Source organism: Equus quagga, chromosome 3, assembly GCF_021613505.1.
Source record: "Equus quagga isolate Etosha38 chromosome 3, UCLA_HA_Equagga_1.0, whole genome shotgun sequence".
Classification (NCBI taxonomy): domain Eukaryota; kingdom Metazoa; phylum Chordata; class Mammalia; order Perissodactyla; family Equidae; genus Equus; species Equus quagga.
Window position 1 is genome coordinate 8733795 of NC_060269.1, and position 21019 is coordinate 8754813.

The 21019-nt window shown below is 40.1% G+C and overlaps 1 pseudogene; it reads right to left on the reverse strand.

Annotated features, from left to right (window-relative positions):
* Positions 1-172: 172 nt before the first annotated feature.
* On the reverse strand, positions 173-1061 carry LOC124237258 (40S ribosomal protein SA-like; annotated as a pseudogene).
* Positions 1062-21019: the final 19958 nt, after the last annotated feature.

Here is a 21019-nt window from a genome sequence, read left to right on the forward strand (position 1 = left end):
GAGAGGCTCTGTTTCCCCACTCCTTCACTGATAATGGATATTATCATTCTTCCTTAATCTTGACCAACCTGAGAGTCAATTAATAATGAGCTGTAATTTTTTTTTTTAGAAACCATTTATTTTCCATCACCCTTATTCCCATTTTCTGGCTAAGCGTCTGTGGAAGAACAGCTTAGGACCACTCCATGGCTGCTCCTACCCATTCAGTGGCCTGAGCAGTGGGAGCTGCAGACCAGTCTTTGGTGGCAGACTGAGTGCTCCAGTCTTCAGAAGGGAACTGCTGGATAGGCGCAGAGGGCACCTGCACACATTCAGACCAGCCTGCGACTTTGGATTGAGTAGCAGTAAATTTGAGAACTGGAGCAGTCCATTCATCTGAAATTCCTCCTTTGGCACAGCCTCTTCAGCAGCAGCCTACTCTTCCTTTGCAATCTCTTCAGGATGCCTGTAGAGGTAGAGACCAGGCATGACCTTGGATGGGTGTTCATGGAAGACGGTGTCATGCATGTACAGAGCTTCCCAGGCCAGCATTTACGTCAGACCCACTGAGTGAGTTCCCTTAGAGTAGCAGGAGATGGCAATGTCCACATAGCGCTGAGCAGAGTCTGTGTTACACAGAGAAATGGTAGGCAGGTCAACATGAGATGCCTCTGTGAAAGGCTGGTGGTCAGCCCTGGGATCATTAACCACTGGAAGTTATGGCTCCCTAAAGGCCACCTGGATCTGGTTGGTAAAGTTCCCAGGAGTGAAGTGACAAGCAATAGGAGTGGCTCCAGTGGCGCATCAACCTTCAGCACAACTCACTGGCCAGTATTCCTGGAGCATATGTTACTGATACCAGCTGGGTTTTCAATGGCACAAGCTGCCAGCTGAAGCTTCTCCCAGGTTCTTTTCAGATGTATGATGTAGATGTCATCATTTTCCCTTTTATAGATGTATCGTTCCATTTGGAAGTCAAAGTTGGTGCCACCTAAGTGAGTTCCTGCTGCAAGGAATTTGAGGACTTCCTCCTCCTCCATTTGCAGGACATCAGGGGCTCCAGACGCTGTGAAAGTTTCCATTTAAGTCATGACAGGAACCCAGAACAACGCTGCATGGACCCCTCTCTGGGTAGTGCATAAAGGTAATGAGTTGTATTTTAATTTGCACTTTTATTATTATCAACTTTAGGAATTTTTTTGTGTGTACTTTTTGTTTATATTTTTTATTTGTGAATTACCATTTGATGTTTTCCCATGTTTCTTTGGAGACTTGGTCTTTTGCTTACTCAGTTGCTAGCATCCGTTATGTAGTAGCTAAATTAAATAGTAATCACTCAAACATGTTGCAAATACAGTTTGTCAGTTTTGGGTTTCTTTTTAAAATTGTTTAAGAGTATTTAACAAGAAACATTTATTTATATTTTTATAGTTTTGGGGCAAAAATGAGGTATTGAAAGTAGATTTTCAGGAAAACCAGTCCAGCAGAGGTGGGCAGGCTTGTTTAGACAGGAAAAGCTGTTAGGGCATCAGTCCACAATCAAGGATCTGCAAAACAAGGGTCTGCAGTCAGAGCCAGAGATGGAAACAAAGTGTAATGAATAACCGTCAGATGCGGAAGAAGGATGCGGATTAGTTCAATGCAGGATCTGAAGAGATGTGAGCATCACAGATGATTCTAAAGTTAGAGACTGATAAAAATGTAACAGTGCGAGAAGCATAAACATTGGCACACTGTTCCTTTATTTCTTTCAAGGTTTGTTTTGTTTGATTTTAAATAAATTGAGTTTAACGTGACAGCAATCTGCATATATGAACACTGAAGAGCTCTTAGAAATTTTTTTCTACCATCTCTTTGATAAGCATTTTTTTTTTAAAGATTGGCACCTGAGCTAACAACTGTTGCCAATCTTCTTTTTTATTTTGCCTGCTTTTTTTTCTTCCCCAATCCCCCCAGTACATAGTTGTATATTTTAGTTGTGGGTCCTTCTAGATGTGGCATGTGGGACGCCAATTCAACATGGCCTAATGAGTGGTGCCATGTCCGCCCCCAGGATCCGAACCCAGGGCCTCCGAAGCAGAGCATGAGAACTTAACCACTTGGCCATGGGGCCGGCCCCTGATAAGCATTTTGAAATAATCAAATTCATGCTTTGTTGTATTTTATTATTTAAATGATATTTGTGTTGTCAGCTAGTGGCCACCAGGTAAAGATGGTTTTCACAGTCTTCTCTCTAAATTCCTGCTTTGGTTGTGATAATCCTCACGTCCCATGTTGGTCCAGGGTCTTAGGTGAGTGGTTATAATTATCTGCTGTGACATGAGACACTCGTATCTAATCTGCTTCTGTCCCTGCCCTTTGTTTCAGAGTCACCACCTACTGCCATATCTAAGCTCAAGTTTAGTATATATATGGAGTCATGGGCAATGGCAAATGGCTTGACTGAGTGAGCAGATTCAAGGAAGGCTGGGGCAGAGGCCTGAGGGATGGACATATGAGAATGGGCACCACCTGTGAGAACGAAGAGTAGCACTGACACATTGCCGTCTCTGAGTATAGAATGTGACACCTTGTTTACAAAAGGTTGTCACAAGAATCCCATAGACAGGATTCTCTGGTACTTTCTTTGTCCATCTGAGAATCCCTTGTCCACAATTCCAAAATATAAAGATTTTGGAGATCCAACAGTTATTTTTTTTTTTGCAAACTTATTTGGCAGCAGAAATTTACTTGAACTGACAGGATATTTATAGTTTTAATTATTCATTTTTTAAAAATTGAGACATAATTAATATATAATATTGTATTAGTTTCAGCTAGACCATATGATCACCACGATAAGTCTGGTTAACATCCATCAGCACACGTAGTTACAATTTTTTTTCTTGTGATGAGTACGTTTAAGATCCACTCTCTTAGCAACTTTGAAATACACAGACAGTGTTATTATCAATAGTCACCATGCTGTCCATCATATTCCATGACTTGTTTATCTCATAACTGGAAGTTTGTACCTTTTGACCCCCTTTACTCGTTTCACCCACCTCCCATCTCTGGCAAGCACTAATCTGTTCTCTGTATCTATGACTTCGGTTTTGCTTTTTCTTTTAGATTCCACATATAAGTGAGATCGTACAGTATTTGTCTTTCTCTGTCTGACTTATTTCACTTAGCATAATGCCCTCAAGGTCCATTCATGACCCACGTTGCCGCAAATGGCAGCATTTCCTTCTTTTTATGGCTGAATAATATTCCTGTGTGTATCACATTTTCTTTATTTATCCAGACATGGACACTTATGTTGCTTCCACATCTTAGCCATTATAAATAATGCTGCAATAAACACGAGGGTGCAGATATCTTTTAGATTTAGTGTTTTTGTTTCCTTCAGATAAATACCTAGTAGTAGAATTGCTAGATTGTATGGTAGCTCTATTTTTAATTTTCTGAGGAACCTCCACGCTGTTTTCCATAGGGGCTGCACCACTTTACATTCATTCCAACAGTACAGGAGGGTTCGCTTTTCTCCACATTCTCTCCAACATTTGCTATTTCTTGTCATTTTAATAACAGTCATTCTAACAGGCGTGGGGTGACATCTCATTGTGGTTTTGGTTGGCATTTCTCTGATGATTAGTGACACTGAGTGCCTTTTCACGTTCCTGTTAGCCATCCGTATTATCTTCTTTGAAAAATGTCTATTCAGATCCTCTGGCTATTTTTTTAATCAGATTGCTTACTTTTTTTTTGCTATTGAGTTGTATGAGTTCTTTATATATTTGGGAGATTAACCCCTTATCAGATGCATGATTTGTAAATATTTTCTCCCACTTGGTATGTTGCCCTTTCATTTGGTTGATTGCTTTTTTTGCTGTGCAGAAGCTTTTAAATTTGATGTAGTCCCATTTGTTTATTTTTGGCTTTGTTGCCTTTGCTTTTGGTGTCAAATCCAAAAAAATTATCTCCAAGATCAATGTCAAGGAGTTTATTGCCTATGTTTTCTTTTAGGAGTTTTATGGTTTCAGGTCTGATATTCAAATATTTAGTCAATTTGAGTTAATTTTTGTGTATGGTGTAAGATAGTGGTCCATTTTCACTCTTTTGCATGTGGATATCCAGTTTTCCCAACATCATTTATTGAAGAGACGGTCCTTTCCCCATTGTCTGTTCTTGGCTCCTTTGTTGTAAATTAATGGACCATATATGTGTGGGTGGGTTTACTTCTGGGCTCTCTCTTCTGTTCCAGCTTTAATTATTATTAACAAAGCCATTAAACTGAAGAGCCCAAATGCTACATGGTTTTCCAACACAATAAGGATTACAATGGTGAGAGGAGAAACAACGTTGTTACGAATGGAGGTCACTCATTTCCATTTTCTGGCTGAGTCTGTGGAAGAACAGCTTTCTCATTACAAATATGTAAGCATTTGCCAAAGAGTATACTCCTTAAATTTCCATATTTTTCTATAATATTTCTATATTTTATCTAAAAATAAAAATTAGCAAATTATCCTCCATTAACAGCTCAGGATTATTATATAAAGTTTTCTCTTTCACATATTAAAAAAATTGCTTGGTGAGAACAGAGAGTAATCACTAGAATGACCCCAACTAATAATTAGAATTATTCATTTTATCTACATTTCTCCTAAAGATTGCTTCCATGTAAACCCTATGGTTTTTGAAGGGTTCTCTGGCATTATAGCTCCATCAAGTGGTAACATTGACATGAAGCTTCCAGTTTAATTTCCATACTAGAATTTCTATCAAGGCTGTGTTTATAAATAATTATTTCTTTGTTTCAAAGCACAAACTGAGCCATTTTTAATTTGGAAAATGTAATGATTTTGTTTATAGACAGAGATGGAGTATTTAGATTTTTTTGGTATGGAAACTAAAGAATCACTTTTTCCTACTATTTTCAATTTGATGCTTTGAGTATCTTTCAAGTATCATTTGCTTCTGGAAATACTATTGTCCGCCCTCAGGTCCTCACTGACTTTTGGCAGGAGACATCAGTCCCTTACCACATGGGCCTCTCCATACAGCTGCTCACAACATGGCGTCTGCTTCCCTCTTGGAGAAATGGATCCAAGAGAGAAGGAGAAAGATTAAGGGAGGAAGAGCAAAAGGGAAGTCACAGTCCTTTTGTGACCTAATCTCAGAAGTGACATCTCATCACTTTTGCTGTTTTTTCTACTCATTAAAAATGAGTCACGCCGTCCAGTTGCGCTCAAGGGGAGAGGGTTACGCCACAACGTGAGCACCAGGAAGCAGGGATTCCTGGAGGCCTTCTTAGAGGCTGCTGACCACGCGAGCTTTCCTGAAGTTAATGTACAACCTCTGAAACGCTCATACTTTATAAAAATTCACCTATATTATTGTTCTCCTACGGAAACCAATCATTTTATTATCAGTAATAGGGTTTACTATGCTCCAGGTACTATTCTAAATGTTAGCCACATATTTACTCGTTAATCGTTAACTCTCTAATCCTTTAACACCCCTCTAAGGTAAGCACTGTTATTATTCCCATCCCACAGATGAGGAAATTGAGGCACAGAGAAATTAAGTAATTTGTCAGGATTTGAAACTAGGCCCTCTGGCTCCAAGGAGAGTATAAAGTCGAACATGATTTCTATTTGCCATACAACAGAAATTGTAAATTGAAAATGAAAAACACCATTGAAAATAAAAGTAAAAACAGAATTTTAGCAATGATTCTCAGCTTTCCACTGCTCCAGCTCATACGTCTTGTATCTAAATACTGTGACCCTACTTCTGCTCTGCCTGCCAAAACCCTGGGTTAGGCCGGTATCCTGGTATAATTGTTAATAACAATTCTTTCACCCTCAAAAGTGTCCATATTTGGATGATAAATTATATGATAACTTTCAAAATAAGGCTATCAAAGTGTTCCAACACATCTAAAGAATACCACACATTTCATTATCAGAGAAAATTTAATCGTCCCATCATGCCTCCAGGTGCTTCTGATGTGGCCCTAAGGGTTGATAACCACTGTTCTAGATGGTGAAAACCGTAAGAACATTAATGGTAAAATAATATCTCAGTACAGTTTGTCTCCAATAGGGAGCAGCAGAAATCGTTTAGCCAGCTCGCACACATATGTGGGGGCACAAACTCAAATATAGTGAATAATTAATTATAATAATACCAAGTTGTTTTAGAACTTATCTATCATTTTGTCCTTTAAAAGTACAATGTAATACAGGGATCTGGTAAATGGATTAATTTTATCAATAAAAAATATCCCAACTAGATAGATTATATTTCAAGATTTGTTTAAAAATTATTTTAAGCTGCCCAAGTTTATTAAGCTAAGTTGTTAAGCAGGTAAACGCCTACATCATTTATAAAACACATTCATTTTTGAAAGTGATAAGGACTAAGCTGATTAAAAATTGTCAAAACATATGTTGCAGAGCAAATGTACAGAAAAGAACTAAGAACATGCAAATTTCCAGATAATGCCATAGCCCGGAGACAGGTTGCGCTTCAGTCTTTAACCAGAAGAGGGCATTACGTGACTGCCATATGATGGTGTATTAGTATATATTTTTAAAAATTTAAAGACTAGATCTGTGGGAAAAAAAAGTGATGAATCATAGCATCCAAAAACTATACAGTGAAATCTTTTAATGAAAATAATTTTCCAAATGATTCTGCTTAAAGCACTCACCTTTCTTTCTACCTGAGAATTTAATAACCTTCTTATTTCATTATACGTATGGTCACTATGTTTTATTACAATGAAGGGTTTAAGATGGAGGAGGATCATTGTTAAAACTTGACACTAAGAGCCCCTATTGTAAGTTCCTCATTTTACAAATGATACAACTGGAGTTCAGAGATACTAGGTGGTATGCCTCAGACCCCCCCAGGGCTGGCGCTGTCATCTCCTCTAACTGCCCCTCTCAGAGCAGCCCTTCTGTAGTCTCCAGGTCACCACCACATCAGAGCATCACCCTGAACATGGACACACAGGGCTTACTGATTCACGTCAGAACTTCAGGCAGCACCGGCAGCACCAGAAGAAGCAGCAACTCATTCCTAAATATTGAAGTTAATACAATTTAAATAGAAACATTTCGTTGTGGCCATACTTAAGAAATTTTTCTAGTAAAACACAATTCTCTCCTTTTCAAAGAAAAATTGAAATGGTCCCTGGGGAAAGAGGGACAGTGCAAGAGAAGACTACACTAGTCTTCCTGCTAGCCCAAATAACGTCAGTCTCTGGTCACAGAATGATAGCATTATAGAACTAGAACATGGGCAATCAAATTGTCTCTCTTATTTATAAATGCTTTATAAATTAAGAATCTAAGGCCCTCGGAGGTTAAATGATAGGCTCAAGGACACAAACCCGGCAAGTGCCAGAAGTGATGGATCACTTAAGGTCTGTGGAAAGCTGAATTCTATGATGACCTTCTCCCCTGGTGTTGCTCCCGGTGATTAAATTAACTTAAGAAGCAAAAGAGATTTTGCTGATACAATTAATGTTACTAATCAGTTGACCTTAAAAGAGGGAAATTATCCAGGTGGGCTTAACTTAATCACATGAGCCCTTTAAAGGAGTAGAATTTTCTCCAGCTGTGGGCAGAAGAGGACATGAGAAATTTTTGAAGCATGAGAGGCATTGGACCCGAGGAACAAATGTTCTCTGTTGCTGAGATGGAGGGGCCAGGCGGTGAGAGAAGCAGACTGAGCGGCCCCCAGCTGACAGCAGGCAGGGAAACGAAGAGCTGTAACTGCAAGTAACTGAATTCTGCCAACAACGTGAATGAATGTGGAAGCTGATTCTTCTCAGAGCATCCAGATAAGAGTCCAGCCCCAGCCAGCACGTTGATTTCAGCCTCGTGAGGTCCTAAACAGCAAACCCAGTCAAGCCCATGTGAAATTTTGACCTGGAACTGTGAGATGATAAATGGATGTTCTCTTGAGCTGTTAACTTTTAGTAATTTGACGCATAGCAACAGAAAACTAAAACTAAGTCTAACCTGAAAACAGAAAGCATTTGAGAGTTTAAGAAAGAGGGACTTCAGCATAAGGTTTTTGTTACATAAATGATGGAAGAGCAGAGAAGCTAAACGGAAGATGAGAGGCAGCTCTGATTAGCAGCTGCAGAAAGCTACTACCACCCCCAGGTCAGAGGAGCCGTGAGAAGAGAGTTACCAAAGTCCAGGGGTTGGACTCACACAGAAGTTGGAACCACAGCAGCCTGTCCAGGGCACACAGAGCCACTGGATGAGCTGCGGTAGTTCCAGACACACAGCCTGAGGCACAGAGAGGGGTGCATCTTCCTTCTTGCCACTTTCCAGTTGTCCAGGAGTGCCTCCCCTTGGCCAGGTCCTGTTGGATATTGGCTGACATCGGAGTCAAAGAAAGACAGCCTGATGAGGGCAGCCTCCTGCCACACGGAGCAGAGCAGGGAACCGACAAGAGATGGATCTTAAGGCAAATAGTCCCAAGACAGGCCCACATGGCATCAGAAGCTTCAAGAAGACAAGGCAGTTGGAGTTCAGGCACTGTGCCAGACAACTTATTTATGTTCTCTCTCTCTGTTCATAGTTGATATTAATATCTTATTTTTGCATTCCTGCTTTACTGACTAGGAAATGGAGGTCCAGGGTGGTTAAAAGTTTTGCCCAAAATTATATTGCCTTAAATAAAAGACCTAGATAAACCCAGGTTTGTATAACAATCACGAGCCAACATCCAGGAGTCACGGTGAAGGCCTGCAGATCCCACCATTTGAAGTGGTAGGAAGACATGAACAAGGCAGACGAATTACCTGCAGTTTTATATTTTACTGCCCTACATAAAGAACTTTCATTTTTACTGAAGACAAAATGCATTTCAGATCATTATTTTCAATAGCTCAACAGTTTAATAGATTTTGTGTTCACCTATTGGGGTTAAGGTTACGATTCCTCCAGGCCTAATATGAGAAGTTTCCTGTTATAATCACAGAATCAAATCTGTGTGAGCCTCACAAGATTAATTTGTACACACATTTCCAGAGATATTTTCTGAGATTTACGTTCTGAAGATCTATGTGGCAGTAATCTTATTTAACGTGAAAGAACTACCTGCTTCTTTTTAGTTTAAATTTAAAAATAGATTAATAACAAAATATGCTGTGATAGAAACACAAAGATAGAAGGAGAAATATTTATAGGCTAGCACAGTAGAACAATGATCTCCAAGTCAAGTAGAAATAACATTGGCTGGAGTGGGGAAAATATTTGACCTTCTATTTATATTTAATTTTTTCATAAATTGAGAAACAAATTAGTCTTTTCTATTCCTTAATATGTGGATTGATGTGGGCGCCTTCGTCTGCTCTGCAAGTCAGATCCTTTCATTGTTCCCACATCCCTAAAACACGCAGGATGTCCTCACATGTGGAAGGTATCGTTCTTACTTTTTGGTCTTGTATAAAATTTGCTAAGTATTGAAAACTTTCTGTTCCTATTAGATGTATTCATAGATAATACTATATCATGTAAATTGTGCTAATCCTAAAAAAAAAACAAATATCATAAAAAAGATCCCTTCAATAAAATCGTCATGTATGTAACTCTGATAGTGCATGTATAAAGAAAAAAGCATTAAGGAAATGACAGAGCTGACACCTGCCAAGATTAGCCCTTTTTCAGCCACAAGAAAGTAAAATGCATGGTGATTTAATTGAATAAAATATGTTCAATCACATTATTCTCATAAAACAATGTTCTTATTAATCATATTTTTACTGAGAGCAAAAATGATTTCTGTACCATTATTAATAAGCTAGAATTAATTATTTGAAATAGTATATTTTGTATATTTTTGTCTTTGCCACCTATTTTTATCTTTCTAATTTTCTGTATGTTTTAAGATTCAGACAGTACATGAGTACAGTTGCAAATAGAAACTAAACAGGGGTACACATGTCAGGGGGCATGCTCAAAATTTGATGGGAGTGCCTGATCTGTCAAATTTGGAGAACCTCGCTTAGACAATCTTAAGAATGCAGAAACACAAAAGAACAATTTGTAGTTTGCATTTTCATGAACCAAGGGTTAATTCATTAGTGTGATCTTGCCCAAGGTTACAGAACTATTATGCAGTGGATCCAGAATTTGAACCCGAGCAGTCTTACTCCAGAGCACAGGCTATTTCTCCCCTTTCTACCAACACTTCCCACATTTCCTAACTTACAAAAGTGTTTTGAGGTAGTATTCTGACTGCATGGACAGAAGAGTTCCTATATAGACTTATTTCTATTGTATGATGTAAAGCTTAATCAGAAGTTAGTGATGAAATATTGTCTAATAGTATATCTTTTTATCTTCAGATGAGCCTTTTGTGCACAGAGCCCATAAGTTAATTAGGGGTGATTTCCTTTCTTCATATATATATGAAATGCTTTCCAATACATAATGCATTCATTCATTTTCACACATTCAACAAGTACTTACTGAATATGTAATGTCTAAGAGCCAAGCACTGTTATAGGTACAGACGAGAAAGGAGTAATCAAAATAAAGTCCCTGGTCTCAGGTAACTTCCTTTCTAATGTTGGACACCATCTAGTCCATTCGGGCTGCTCTAACAAACTACCGTAGCCGGAATGTCTTAAACAACAAACATTATTTCCCATAGTCCTAGAGGCTTGGGGAGTCCAAGATCAAGGCACTAGAAGATTCAGTGTCTGGTGAGAGTCCACTTCCTGGTTCATAGACAGTCATCTTCTTGCTATGTCCTCAGGTGGCTGAGAAAAAAGGAGGGAGCTCTCTGGGGGTCTTTCATAGGGGCCCTAATCCCATTCATGTGGGCTCTGCCCTCATGACCTATCACCTCCCTAGGTCCTCATCTCCTAACACCATCACATTGGGGGTGGGGATTTCAACATGTGAATTTTGGGGAGACGCAAATATTCAGTCCATAACACACACTAACATTTACCATGTCAAGCATGGGAAGAAGGAATAAGCTAAACATAAACACAGATTTTTCTCTTCTTCAGTTCTTTCCCTTTATGCTCTATGATTGACCCGACAAAAACAAGCTCTAAGCAGAGTTGAAAAAGAAGAGCTGTTTTTCATCAGCTCCATTTGCTTCCCTTTTGCAACCTCTCTTTATTCTCATTTGCCCCAATCCTTATCCAACCTGAACCCTTGAGCCTCTGGTCTGAAGGGCTGCCAAGGTCACTCATCATGTCACTCCATTCTAGATCTCTCTCCCTGGCAGTGACAAATGCTCTGTGTGATTCTTGATTCCTTCCTGATTTTAAAATGTACCTCTCTGTTCTTCTCTCTTAAAATGATTCTGGATAATATTTTAACTTGATACATTGTTTTGATAAGAATGTTATGAGCTAAAAATGAATTAATAACTAACTACTAAGGAACATAGAATAATCATTCTACTAAATAATTCTATCTGAAGAATTTTGATATGCATTAGATTTGAATATAATGCTAGACTCTGCTCAGACTCTGTTCATAATTTACAGACTTTTGCATGTACAACAAATCTGTCCCAGTAATTTCAAGGTGATCAGTCTCCTGGAAACCAAAGATGGACTCACCAGATGAGGAGTAGATTGAATAAGCAGAAGTTTGTCATCCACTGTTTGTGACAGAGTCACCAATGAAGGGCTGCTCTTAATTGCCAGATCAAGGATGCGAAGTGCAACACAACGTGGAAAAGTTATTCTAGCATAAACACATACAGGAAATATTCATGCAAGATTTAATCTTGCCATAGTGAAAGGCCTTAATACGTCTTATATAGAAACCCTGAGGGTAGAGCACCATGAGACTTTCTCCCATCTGCCCTGTGCCACCAGAGGGTGTTAATGTCTTCTCCGTTGCCGTCTCAACTTCCCCTGACACATGCAAACACACACACACTTTGGACCTTATCCAATAACAGAACTAGACAGGGCTGACTATTCAACAATCCCAAACACAAGCCAAGTATAAGACCTAATGGGAAGATGCAAGGTAATTAAAAGGATGAGGCGCTAAGGGAGACAGTCTGTGATGAAAATGACTGCCAGAGGTTAGTGGGTGACCACATGAGGTGCTCCAAGAATTTAAACCTAAAACCATGTGCATTTTGGATAAAATTTAATAGAATAGAAAATCATTTCCATACTTCTACCCCTCTGTGGCCACAAACACAAAGTAAAGGCTTACCTGTCTATGTCGGTTTTCCCGGCTGGTTCGCTCACATGATTATGGACTTTAATTCTCTTCTTTCTTCAATAAGGGCAAACGGGCTGGAAGCACAGGCAGCAGGGAAGCAGATGCTCCCATCCAAGCCTGTGAACCTGCATATATCTAAATCCATATCTGTATCTAAATCAAAATATCCATTATTCTGAAGGAAAGAATGTTCCACCATATCATTTAAGTTGTTAACAGAATGTGCCAATGAGGAAAAATGGACTTAGCACAAATTATAATTTAGTTTAGAAAATGCTTTCAAGTGAAGTGCACAGTACGCATAGTAATGATTTCACAGCTCGAGTCCTTTTGTGAGAACAGTATTTGAGATAAATTCTTTAACCAGAGAACCAGAATTATGCTATGCTGGAAATTTACCTCGTTGGTTTCCTTCCAAAATCTCCCACAGGGGATGTCACCTGGGTGGTGTTTTGGAAGTTCAAGTTATTTGGCAAGAATTCTTAAAAATTCTTAATGGAAGATGAATTACTTTTGGAAAAAAATGAAAGCCGTATGCAGGAGTCACATGGTAGAGTGGTAGATGGGCCAGAGAAGATGCGATTAGGAGGTACCCTCTTTTGTACCCTAGGCAGATGACTTGAAACCACTGGCCCTAAATCAGTTTGAAACTCCTGTGTTCTTTGTTACCCCAGGTGCTAAAAGCTAAAGTGTTTCTGAGTTTTTAAGAAGAGGCCAAAGTCTGGGGATGATAATTTTGAACCATGAAAAATGTATTAGGCAAATGCTTTAAGTGTGAAAATTGAGAAACAAAACATAGGTTTGTAGGGGAGGAAAAATAATTTTCCCCTTACCATTCTGATTTCTTGGCTGAGACCCCTGTAATAAAAGACAGCTTAACAAGAGAAAAACAAACAGCAGTTTATTAGCATGTACACCTCATGTGCACACGGGAGATACCCAGGGGAAAATGAGTAATTCAAAGAAGTGGCTTAGAATTCATGCTTAGGGGGCCAGTTGAGTGGTTAAGCCTGTGGGCTCTGCTTCAGTGGCCCAGGGTTTTGCCATTTCGGATCCCAAGTGCAGACGTGGCACCACTCATCAGGCCACGCTGAGGCGGCATCCCACATAGCACAACGAGAGGGACCTACAACTAGAATATACAACTATGTGCTGGGGGGCTTTGGGGAGAAGGAAAAGAAAGAAGATTGGCAACAGTTGTTAGCTCAGGTGCCAATCTTTAAAAAAAAAATTCAGGCTTAAATACCATCTTAATAGGGAAAGGGAGGTAGGCCTTTTAGGGGAGAGTAAGTGATTTTTAGGAAAAATGTGCCCTTAAAAGAATCAATGGAAGGTATGATGGTTTGTGACAGTTTGTCTGGCTGTGCCGTCGACTTCTAGTCTTGTCTCTTCCCTGGTTGATGAGACTCCCGGGGAGGAGATTGATGATGATTGAGTTCCTCTTGGAGGATCTGTCTTTAGGCAGATATGGGGAGTTCAGAGAAAGCCTCTTCCTGCTTTCGCTGTTTTCCCAGTGCCTATAGCTCTAAATATCAATTTATGAAAGCAGTATATTTTGAGGTGGCATGTCCTGATCTCCTACAGTCATATTTTGGAGTGGCATATTCTGCTACCCTTCAGGTTCCAGAGAGTTTCCAGAACACTTCTCTGAAAGTGAGGTATGAGCTGAAAGTGAAGGATGTGTCAATCTTGGTGCATGATTCAATACTGGTTTTTGAGTAAGTCTTTGGAAGAATGGAAGGTGATAAGGACATGTATGCCAAGTTTTCATCACTCATTCTACTAGAGGGCTGAAAGATTTTGAATTAAGTAATGGGTTTATTAAAAATGTATGCAATGTAGAGGGGACCATGGAACTTGACCAGAAAACCGGTATAGTTCAAAGAATTGTTTGCGAGGAAGCATTTATTGCCAGAATCTGTAAATCAAAATCAATGATAAAATTAACTTGAGTGCCCTCTTAAATTTCTCACATAATGCAATTAACTTGGGTGGAGGAGAAGCTGAGAACACAGCAAATTTTTGAAGCCAAATAGATTGACGGGAGTGGTGACTCAGCACCAAGCTTGTGCCTTAGTGAGAGGAGCAGAACTTTTAGAAAGACAAGTCAGTGGGACTTGAGAACCTCCAAACTCCACCTTGGGAAGGGAGGTCAGGCATCAAGACAGAAGACTTTGTCTAAATTCCAGGCAAAGATGGTCCAGTTCTTGTCACCAACGTGAGTAAACTCATGTGGTCTCCAAGTACACACTGCCAGGTAATGGCATTTGTGTTGCAAATTATGGGGAATGTTTAGAGCAATCTCCAAAAGAGCGTATGGCCCTTGCCTGGGTCTTGCAGATCACTGGTTCAGCCTCACTTCACAGCTCTGTGACCCCACCCCAACTCCACTCTACTCTCAAGGTTCCTTCCCCATGGATTGGTAGAATGTGCTGATTCAGACAAAGTGAGTACCTTGTCAATTTATGGGGAACATACCAAGTCACTATAAATTTTTCAGTAATTTTATCAGTATATCTCACCAATTTCTCCTGACAAAACTTGCTAAGGTCCAGCCTCTGTGGCTTGAATGCAAAGATAAAAGTACAATAGTTGATTGTGGTCAGCATGGAATTTCCTGGGAAGGTTTTGAGGGTGGTGGAATGAATGCTGAATACTTTTGTGGGGTATGACTTTGAAAGCCTTCCTGAAGTAGATACATATTCATTAGCACCAGTTTCTTTCAAGAGTTTGCACACTACTATCACAAACTAGTTATGAGAAGAATTTAGCCACACTCCCAAAATACTCCAGCAATGCTAAGACATACCATATCTAGATGTAGGAAAACAAAGGGAATCCATTTGCAACTCAATAGCCAATGGCTTGTAGCCAGCCTTTCCCACTCAGGGGCCCAAGGAACTGAGTATGAACAACTTTAACTTCATGGTTTGCCAGCTCCCGAGCCACAGAATTTTCTCTCCATGAGGGAACACGTGCTGTGCAAAAGAGGAGTGTCATCAAATAATACAAAACCTTGAATCCACGCAGGAAAGTTCAAAGATCAATTATTTACAAAGAGATCAGTAATTTGAGATTTTTTAAAATAAATATCCATAACAGCTAATTCTCCAAGTTGGTGTTTTTGTTCATTCTTGATGATAAAAGAAATCCAGAAATTCAGAGAAGCAGGGATGGGTGTGTTATATACTTAAAACAAACAAAACAAAAGAACTAATAAAGATAAATACAATGCAAATGGAAAGGTTATTTGGGGCACCCTAAGCAAATAAAAACTAGTGGCCCATGTCTTACAGAGTTTTCTCTAGAAGCAAAGCCTGAGATGACAACTCTTGTTCAAATAATTTATTAAGAAATTGCTCTCAAGAGAAAAGGATCTAGGAATACAAATTTGAGTAAGCAAAAAAAAGCCCAAGCAAGAACATGTCCTTAGGTGGAAACTAGCTTTAGTCAGATCCCACAGGAAAGCTCTGGAACAGCTCTTGAGATCACAAGCTCAATCTTACCTTAAGGAGAGAGGGGGTAAGAAGGACATAGCCAACTGATCAAGGTTGCTCCTATTTAGCCAAGGACAATTCTCTGGAAAAGGAGAACCTATTCATCATTGTCACCCAACCCTCACATCGCCGGAGGGCTGGGTGCACTAGCTGGCAAAGGAGATCCCAGCAGAGCACCAACTGTATCCACGATTCTTCACCCCTTGTCTACGTGCTTCTCACATTAAGTTCACTCCATCCGGGAAGAGTGTCTCCAGGACTATCACTAGTCACAATTCCTGGGGAAACTTCAGAGGAGAGTTAGTAGGTTGAACTATGGTTCCTAAGGCTTTGGGTGGTCCTGAGATAATAACCGATAGTCAACACGGCACGTTCTAGCTTCCCTTCCCCTTTGGCTGGTACTATGTGACTTGCTTGTTGGGTGAATCCAGACCCTCACCACTCATCTTGAGGTCCTGGGTACTATGTCCTTATCAGGCTGTAGTTGTAGAACCTGACTATTTCCAGTTTCCACTGGGCCTAAGGGACCAAGAGATAGCCTAGTAGATCACTTTAGTGCCCAAAATACTCCCGCTTGTCACTCTTATTTAGTAGCAGCCCTACCTCCTATTGATGACTAGGTCTAATATCATGCCAGTAAGGTAACTCTTTTCTCTACTCACTTTCTTCCCGGCACAAGAAGTCCCAACTGACAAGGCAGCAGCAGGAGACACTAAGGTGGCTGCCTATGATCCCTGCCAACTGTGTTCACGCCTTTGTGTAAATTTCTCTCCTTGGGTGTGAATGGGGCCTGTGATTTGCTTTTAACTAATAGAATATACCGAAGTATTGGCTGTGTTTTTGTTTTCTAGGGCTGATACAACACATTACCGTAAACTGGATGGCTTAAAACAGCAGGAATTTATTCTCTCACAGTTATAGAGTCTAAAAATCCAACAGCAAGGTGTTGGCAGAGCCATGGTCCCTCTTAGGCTCTAAGGAAGAATTCTTCCTTGCCTCTTCTTGGCTTCTAGTGGTTGCCAGCAACCCCTGGCATTTGTAGGCTTGTAGCTGCATCACTCTGATCTCTGCCTCCGTCATCACATGCCCTTCTTCTTTATATGTGTCTCTGTGTCTTCACATGACCTTCCGATAAGGACACAGTTATTGGATTTAGGACCTACCCATATCCAGCATGACTTCGTCTTAACTTACTGCATCTGCAAAGACCCTATTTCCAAATAAAGTTATACTCTGAGATTCCAAGTAGACATGAATTGGGGAGGGGCACTATTCAACCCAGAACAGTTGTCATTTCCATGATTATGCTAGAAAGATTATGCTCCTTGATGGCTTGATGAAGTAAGCAGCCATTTTGGAGAAGCCCAGGTGTCAGGAAACTGTGAGCAGCCTCTAGGAACTGTGGGAGGCTTCTAAGAGCTAAAGACCATCTCTAGCTGACAGCCAGCAAGAAGCTGAGGACCTGAGTCCTACAACCACAAGGAAATGGATTCTCCCAACAACTTTAGTGAATGTTATGGTTGAATCGTGTTCCCCAAAAAGGATATGTTGAAGCCCTAACCGTCAGCACCCCAGAATGTGATGTCATTTGGAAATAAGGCTATTGCAGATATAATAGTTAAGATAAGGTCATGCTAGAGTAGGGTAGGCCCTTAATTCAATATGACTGATGTCCTGAGAAGAAGAGGAGACACGCAGGGAGAAGATGGCCATGTGAGTACAGGGGCAGAATTTGGAGTGATTCATCTACAAAACAAGGAATGCCGAGGATTGCCAGGAAACACCAGAAGCTAGAAGAGGCAAAGAAGGATTGTCTTCTACAGGTTTCAGAGGGAGCACGCTCTGCTGCCACCCTGATTTCAGACTTCTAGCTTCCAGGACTGTGAGACAACACACTTCTGCTGTGTAAGCCACCCAGTGTGTATATTTTGTTATGCCAGCCTTAGGAAACGAATATAGTGAGCTTTGAAACACGTTCTTCCCCAGGCAAGCCTCCAAATGAGGATGCAGCCTGGCTGAGACCTTGACTGAAGCCTTGTGAACTCTAAGCAGAGGACCCAGCTAACCCATGTGTAGACTCCTGACCACAGAAACTGTGAGATAATAAATGAATGCTGTTTGAAGTTGCTCAGTGTGTGGTAACTTGCTATGCAGCAATTCTGAACCTGCGTCTTCACCAATTGGAGATACTGTACCATATAATGGCCATTTTAAAAAATGCACGTACTTCATTTTGAAGGTTAAAATCCCATTATTAAACCATGTTATCTCCAAGCTGGTGCCTCCACTATGTCTTCAAGAGGTTGGCAACTTCTAGATAGTGTAGTTTGCGGTAGAACCAGCGGATCTCACGGTGCACCTTTGTCGTAGGGCAGGCCTCTTAGTCCACAGCAATGTTTTACAGGATCTTGTTGGAGGATCAGATCCTGAGAGCCCTTGCATAGTAGTTCTGGCTGAGAAACTAAGCAGGGAAAGCAAATCCATATGTGGAATATGTGTCAAACCTGGCCAGTATGAATCTTTGCCTTTCCAGAATAAAAGGGATCTGATATAATCAACTTGCCAGTAGCTGACTGATTAGTCTCCTTGGGGTATGGTACACTTTTGAGGGATCACTGTTGGTCTCTGTTTCTGGTAGATCAGATGTTCAGCAGTGGTATTATATGAGTCAGCCTTAACAAGAAGGAACCCATGCTGTTGGGCCTGTGCTTTGCATCCATCCCTGCCTCCATGTCCACTCTGGCCATGAGCTCTTAAAGGAACTGGCATGCTCCAGGACAGAGGCTGTGACATGAACTGGCCAAGTCCTTCTATCTACTTATCTCTTCCACAGTGAGCACCAATGTATCTGTTCAGTTTTTCTTATTTTTGTTTTTATTATTTAGCCTGCATTCCTACGAGTTGCTTCTGTGCCTTCGTGGCTTAATGATCGGTCAATGATTTCAGCCTTAAGACTTCAACCTTTTGCCAGTTCCTCTTTGTGAGTTGGTGAACACATTCAAAATTGAAGCCAGCTACAAATCCTTCAGAAGAATATGGACAGCTAATGTGTTGCCCATCTTTATCTAGTAGACTCAGTCAAGCAGACCCATTTCTTTGAGCCTTTAGAGTCCTTCTTCCACATTTTGCCTACAGCAGTCTAGTATCTCTACTTCATTTACTGCAGGCCATTGCTTTCAAGAGCCTTCTTGCAGCATATTGGAATCAAATCCTGGAGGTCTGCCTAAAATGTAAAGTCTCCATATTGACAAACTCTCCCGTATCTAGCTTCCTCTTGACCCAACAGCTCATGTATACACTCTCAGGCATTCTCTTCTGGTTCATCCCAATGCATAGTGCCTGTCTTTTGAGAACCCTCATGCCAGTTAATCATTGTCTGTAATCAACAGTGAGCATGAGCATGAGCATAGCCTCCTGAGTGAGGTGGCTTCTATTTGGGTGAGATTAATTCTTTCAAGAAGGAGGCAGCTGACATCATTACACTTGGCTGATGAGTGCATCTGAGAAAATGGCACCTGGGCGGAGCACCAACAGCATTCACTTTATCCTCTACCCACTGGGGAAGCTTGCAGGGAGCTGCATGGGGTTCAGACACTCCCCAATCCCCACTCTGCTGTGTACTGTGAATGCTCCAGAATCATTATTTGAAATTGAAGTTTTGAACTGTTTGTGCATTATGGATTCCATGTTTGTGCTTACTATTACAAACACTGAGGCTGTGTTAAGACAAACTGCACCACACCTCCTTGCATATTGTGTCATATTGAGAGAGTTGTCTTTTTCTGTTTTTAAAATATCTAAATTGCCTTTCAATTGTCCTATCTAAGGCCAGAAAATTCCCACTGAAAAGTAATCCCTTTCTGACGTACAGAGTAGAAGCCACCTTACAGAGTAGCCCAAGATGTAAGTTGATTGGTTATTTGAAATTGTTATTTGAAGTAACAAAAAAGAAAGGATATGTAAATCTCTTAAACATTTTATTTTGGTTTAAAACATATAAATGTACATTTATTTGCCAATTTGGGAATAAGACCTTTCCTTTTAGTGTGGGGTCTGTGTCTGTCTCTCACACGCAAAATACATCCAGTTCTATGTTTTCAAAAATAGAATGATGAGAGTTCTAATTCAGAAATTCCTATATTTTATAAATTTTCCAAGCCTTTAGAGTTGCCTGTCCACTTTAATTGAACAGCAACTTTTTTAGCAACTCATTATTATTGACACTTCAAAAGCATTTATAGCAACAACCCTTTTCCATTATATACTTGCTCATTTGTTTATGCAATATTTAGTTGAATTACATAATTACAGTGATAATTATAGTGATGTAATGGGTCTTGGGAAAAGTGCAACTCACTCTTGGTAAACACGTGATTCAACCGATAAAAGCAACAGAGCACAGCATAGTGGAGATCAGGCTCCTGGCCAAATGTATTCACCAAGTCAGCATTGTCTGCTAATCTGTACAGTACGTTATTTGGAGGTCAAGAGAGCATCTGTTGTACTCTTCTCTTTACCATCTTGGAAAACAAGGGGCATGTTCTGACCTGACATTTACATCCTGAGGTCCCATGTACACTAACAGGAACTCCTCCTCAGTGGAGACCTCCCCCAGTGTCTTCTTAACCTCACTTTCCTCAGAGTTACATTTTTCACGTTTATTTATTTATTTATCTAGTTCAGTGCTGGAACATTTTTTTTTCATTCAAAACCTTATAAACAATCACAATAGATTAAAAAGAAAATTCTGATTAAAGAAGGGACTTTGCATCTCATTTATTTTAAGTCTCATTTGCCGAGGAAAGCGGCCACTGAGTTGTAGGGGAACCACTTTGATACCACAGCTCTAAAGGATAGCTTTATTTCATAGTTCTTCAAGTTATATTATGCTGTCGCCTGTAGAATATTACTCTTTTTATAGACTCAAATCTCTTATACCAAAAGTGGGGGTTTTCTGTTTGTTTTTTGTTTAGTAAACTGTGAAAGGTGCGGGTTGGGGGATGACAGTTGTTAGAGATCTTCTTTGAGTAGAATGTAAAAATAACTAGAGAAGAAGTGCGAGTCTTTTTCGGGGTGAACGTTATATTGCTGTCTAAACCGTGTTCTTCTTTTAACTCTGTCCTTGAAAGCTCAATCTAATTGTCATAAAAGATAGTGGCTTCAAGACTTGGAATCTGTGCACTCTGGATCGTCAGTGTCCTTGAGATCTAAGACTAAGTGTGTTTTATAGCTTTACACTCTTCTTGCCATAGTTCTGACGGTAGCAAAATTGGAGTATTGCACCACATAATGAAGATAGTAAGGAAGGGCTATCTGTGAATT